The sequence below is a fragment of the Takifugu rubripes genome, chromosome 10, assembly GCF_901000725.2.
Source record: "Takifugu rubripes chromosome 10, fTakRub1.2, whole genome shotgun sequence".
Lineage (NCBI taxonomy): Eukaryota > Metazoa > Chordata > Actinopteri > Tetraodontiformes > Tetraodontidae > Takifugu > Takifugu rubripes.
In genome coordinates this window covers 920,282-926,339 of record NC_042294.1, presented here as the reverse complement: position 1 = coordinate 926,339, position 6,058 = coordinate 920,282, and positions in this window count along the sequence as shown.

Genomic DNA, 6,058 nt, shown 5'->3' with positions numbered 1-6,058 from the left:
GTTCAAAATGCAGGTAGTATATAGTTATGTCTATAAAATATTTGATAACAAGCTTTTGTAGACAAAATGGTCAAGATTGCTGTTATGAGTTGTGGAAATGTCAACGGTTACAACAACGTCACACCCCATAAATCTTGTGGACTGTTCTATAAAGGCATTACATAGACAACAAAACACAATATGTTTCATCTCAGCATGGCAAAATGTAAGTTAGTGGGTGCTTTCCTGTATCGGTTCCATGTTTAACATTTGCAGACCTGAGGAAACAGTAAAGCTGTCTTTGGTCCACTCCGCCTGATCATTACTCACACTGAAAGGGCTCTACTGAGCCTTTAATACCCCCCTTTTGCATTCCTGCCATCAGAGTACTTAATAATGAAAACCCCTCGGCCATTTCCAGTGATCAGCAGCCGACACCATGTGATTTCATTACTCCACTTTATCCTCCTGACCTCTGAGGGCAGACCAGTAGACCCCTGTCTTAGCAAGTGGGTGTGTATTTCCATGAGAAGCAGATGGAGTATGAAGCATCACTGGTTAAAAATGTAACCTTCACTTAGATTTGGGTGTGTCCTGTTGAAGCTGAACAAGAAACATTCTTGCCACTAATATACCTTAAGAGCCATCCACACTAGCCTTTGACTTAACGTGTCAGTGGTCTGCATGAGATGGCGTCTGTAAAAATATTTTTTTTAATTTGTTTTTTAGAGAAAGATAGGGAGAAATCACAGTTAGTCATGACTTTAAATAGTTGGAAAGAAACTAGTTTCAAAAGCTTTATGATGTGCTGCCATGCTGGGATATTTTTTTCTCTGCCAATGCAGGGAAAAAAGGCAGTTGTTGGGACACTGACATGAAAACACACTCACATGCACAAACACCTGGAGATTCCTTCCCGAAAGCTTTAAGCAACATCTGGCGACCAGTGTGCACATCATAGCAGAGGCTGCTATCCATAATGGGATAGTAGAGATGGGAGAACAGTGCCCTTCACTCTGGGCCATTATTTCTGTGTGTGTGAGTGTGTGTGTGCGCGTACGTGCGTGCGTGTGTGTGTGCGTGCGTGCCTGTGTGTGTGTGTGTATGTGTGGAGGTAAATTTTGTCAGTATCTTCAGGCTTAGATATAAATCAGTCGGTTAAGCCTGAAGATGAACTTTGCCACTGAGCTCACTAAAATAACTAATACATCTAAATATACAAGCTATGCAAATTATGGCATATATAATTAAGACGTGTTTAAATAAAGACACATTGAACAGAGAAAGAGACAGTATGAGCAGTATTATACTGTACAGTGTACTGTGTGTAGCTGTGTATATGATGAATAAAGCTCGTCTTTATATTATATTAAAATAACCACCTTATCTTAGCAGCATGTATCCTTTGGCTTGTATTGCCCTACTTTTCATCCTGCTTCATTTTAAATCAAGTATTTCTGATTCAGATGGTAATTTGGCATTGAGGCTATGTAATGAGTGGCTGAACTCAAATAACTATTTTTTCTTACTGTCATTTAAAATCACAAATTTTGGTTGGAAAAAAAAAATAGACAAAACACATATGATTTAATATTAAAGCCAAGCCAGTCCCTGGGAAGATTGCATTTAATCACAGATCTAATCTAATTCTTACATATTTGTGGATATAAAGGTCAATTCAAAGGCAGAGGCCAGATATTTATGGCTCAAATATAGATTTTCTAGGCACTCAAACATCTTGATTCTGCTACATCATCCAAAGATAACGTCATGTAAAGATTCAGGTAACAATTAGGGCCAAGAACAAAGGTGACATTTTCATCAATTTCAACCCATTTTTTTTAAACGGCAAAAGCAAACATCCATCCATCCTCTACCGCTTATCCGGGGTCGGGTCGCGGGGGCAGCAGCCTAAGAAGAGAAGCCCAGACTTCCCTCTCCCCAGCTACTTCTTCCAGCTCATCCGGGGGAATCCTCAGGCGTTCCCAGGCCAATCGAGAGACATAGTCTCTCCAACGTGTCCTGGGTCTTCCCGGGGGTCTCCTACTGGAGGGACATGCCCTGAACACCAGGGAGGCGCCCAGGGGGCATCCTAACTAGGTGCCCAAGCCACCTCATCTTGCTCCTCTCAACGCGGAGCAGCAGTGGCTCTACTCCGAGCTTCTCCCGGATGGCAGAGCTTCTCACCCTATCTCTAAGGGAGAGCCCAGCCACTCTCTCTTCACCACTACGGACCGGTGCAGAGTCCGCATTACTGCGGACGCAAAAGCAAACATGACAAACCAAATGAGAAAGGAGTTGAAGTGGGCAGCTCTTTTCTGGGTTCTGTTTTGTGTACATGGTGGTGGATGCTGTGAATGACAAGGTGAATTTGCGAAAGATTGTTTCTGCCATTTCTCTTGGTGTCACATCCTGCTCCCAATCAGCTTCGAGTAAACCTCAAGCCCCACCCAGGAGTTTTTTGGGGATGCTCTAAGTACTGACCCTGGAACAGGGTGTTTGTTCAGCCCCGTAAAAGTTCCTGTAAATGTCCCTTCACAGAAGGTTTCTGCAGAGGAGACACACACCAGCAGCCTTGGCCCTGTAAAATTACCCTAAAATTCCTGCAGTGGACTCGCACCTTAAGTTTTCAATGAATGTCCTCTTATGATCTGTTTTAGAATTTACATTAAATTAGTGTTGCTTTTTAACCTAGTCTCTTAATCTCTACCAGTTTGTTTACAGAGGCACCAGTTCCTTCATGAGAAGACCATTGATTTGTGTGGCCACTGGCATGTTAATCATTAACTTGAAGGTCATAATGGCCCACATTTACCACCATATCACTGATCTTAACAAATCATGAGAAGTGTTCTTCCTGGCCGGGCTGCAATAATCTCCTGACAGGCCACCTCTTCCTGTGCCATTGGATCCCGAGGCACTTTCCCATCCTGCCACCCATCGAGCACTAGGCGCCTGCATAATAATCACAGACCCGAATGCGATATCAGGACAGGACTTCCTCACAAATGATTAGAAGCAATCAAGATAAGCACAACAGACGTTTGTTATATGAACTCCCAAGCGTGATCATTTTATTTGAACTCTATTCACACTGGTGAGACGACCAGTAACATGCAAGCACGTACTCCACGTGTGATGTGTTGTGATACTGTTCTGCTGTAGACTTTAAAATTGTGAAACTGGAAAAATATTTCTTGGAAAGTTGCTGTGATCCTACAAACACAAGCTCAACCATGCTGTTACTTCTATTCATTTCATATGTCCTAACACAGAGCTCTGGCTGTACGATCACCACACCCAGGCGCTTCATGTGTCCTAGTAGCTAAAGAGCGTAGGGCCGTTTCTCACTTTTAGATCAAATTACATAAGGTGTGAATGTATGAAATGGTGTGTGAACAAAATTTCAATAAGGTAATTAGAGAAAACCAAACAGTGGAAAATAAAAGAGGATGAGGGATTGATACTAGATGCAACTGGACAGATATTGAATATTATCTGGAGAATCACATCAAAATCAGTCATGCTTAATTACACACATTCAACGCACACACAAGCCCCTAACCTAACATTAACCGCCACAAAAACAAACAAACCCTAATCTTAACTGCTAGTCAGACAAATTATGGCCCATAGGATGAAAAATGACCTGATGATCAAGAACCTGCAGAACGTTAATCATTGATCCACAAAGGACCAGAGCCAGAAACGTTAGAACACAATTTTTAATGACCAAATGGTTCATCCTGGACCCTGTCAACCGGACCAATTCAGACCTCTCTTCAAGCACATTGATTCACTAGCCAGGATCATAGTCCCTAATGCCATCAATGATGCAACAAGTCTACTCTGTGGGATTGAGTGCAACCTAAAAAGATCATGGGCAACGCTGGATCAGACCTCAAGACCCCAGAGCCATCTACATAGCCGCCTGCTCAGGGCTGGGCTAATTCATCAGCCATGTGCTCAGCTCCACCTGCTACTGTTTTTCATCACAGCAGCAACCTGAGCAGGTCACCCCCGCAATTCAGGTCCAGTAGGTGGACATACTTCTACATTGGTGCTCTATCACCCACACAGTCTGTGGCCTAGGAGAAGAGAGGGAAGCAGATGGGTATGGAGGACCAGCCTCCTCCTGGTCCTGTGGGTCCTGTGGGTTTTCAGCGATGGATGAACCTGTTAGCAACTGGGCCCAACCGGTTCATGAAATCCCTTGACCCTCACTGTCAGTGTTTAATCAAATCAAATCAATCTTTATTTATATAGCGTCTTATACAATTAAAATTGTTTCAAGGCGCTTTCCAGAATCCCAGGGCCTAGCCCCAGACAAGCAACAGTGGCAAGGAAAAACTCCCCTTTAACAGGAAGAAACCTTGAGCAGGACCAGGCTCATGTAGGGGGACCCTCCTGCTGATGGCCGGCTGGGTAAAGGGAGAGGAGAGGAGAGGAGAGGAGAGGAGAGGAGAGGAGAGGAGAGGAGAGGAGAGGAGAGCGAGAGGGAGAGGGAGAGGGAGAGGGAGGGGGAAAAGGAGAGGGAGAAGGAGAAGGAGAAGGGGAGGAGAGGAGAGGAAGAAGGAGAGGGAGGTGAGAGGAGAGGGAGAAGGAGAGGGAGAAGGAGGGGCAGAGGGAGAGGAGAGGAGAGGAGAGGAGAGGAGAGGAGAGGAGAGGAGAGGAGAGGAGAGGAGAGGAGAGGAGAGGAGAGGAGAGGAGAGGACAAAGAGAGGGAGGGGAGAGGAGAGGGAGAAGGAGAGGAGAGGAGAGGAGAGGAGAGGAGAGGAGAGGAGAGGAGAGGAGAGGAGAGGAGAGGAGAGGAGAGGAGAGGAGAGGAGAGGAGAGGAAAGGAAAGGAGAGGTACGGGCACAGAGCAAAGAAACACACACGAAAATACACTATTTATACAGCGGGTCAGCGGGGCCGGAGGTCGTCATGCAGCTCCGAAGGCGGTGATACCTGTAAATGAATAAGGGGAGGGGGGGGGGGGGAGAAAAGCAGAAAAACTACACAGGAATCAGCATAACTAGTCTGCTTGATGAGGAGGAGGAAAGGAGAGGAAACCATGACCCAGTGGGGTGACAGAGGCCTTTCAGGTGATCATGTTTCCGGACCCCGGCAGCCTTGGCCTATAACAGCACAGCTAAGATGTTAACCTAATGATTAGACGCCCCCCTAAGTATGATAGTTTGTCTGTCTATGATAGTAACTGGAACTACAGAATTAGTAACAATAAGCTTTTTCAAAGAGGTAGGTTTTAAGTCTGATCTTAAAAGTAGCGATGGAGTCAGCCTCCCCTACCTGGACAGGGAGCTGGTTCCATAGCAGGGGGGCCTGGTAGCTAAATGCATGGCCCCCATTCTACTCTTAAAAACTCTGGGAACCACAAGTAGACCAGCATTCTGAGAGCAGAGCGGTCTATTGGGCTGATAAGGTATCACTAGCTCCTCCAGGTAGGATGGAGCTAGGCCTCTGAGGACCTTGTAGGTCAAAAGAAGGGTTTTAAAAATTATTCTAAATTTAACAGGCAGCCAATGAAGAGATGCCATTACAAGAGTTATGTGATCTCTTTTGTCAATACCTATCAGAACTCTGGCTGCAACATTTTGGATCAGCTGGAGGCTTCTTAGAGAGTTGTTTGGACACCCTGATAATAAAGAATTACAATAGTCCAGCCTGGAAGTAACAAATGCATGGACTAACTTTTCAGCATCATGCCGCGTCAGTAGCTTCCTGATCTTTGTGATGTTTCTCAAGTGAAAAAAGGCACTTCTAGAGACTGTTTTAATGTGTGAGTTGAAGGAGAGATTTTGGTCAAAAGTTACTCCTAGATTCCTCACAGACAGACTAGACGTTAATGAGATACCATCTAGAGTGATCATGTGATCTAATCTATCCCTGAGAGGTTCAGGACCAAACACCATGGCCTCAGTTTTTCCTGAGTTAAGGAGGATGAAATTTAAAGACATCCAGGACATTATGTCTTTAAGACAGGTCTGAAGCTTCACTAACTTCTCTGTCTCCTGGTTTCATGGATAAATAAAGCTGAGTGTCATCAGCATAACAATGAAAATTTATCCCATGCTGC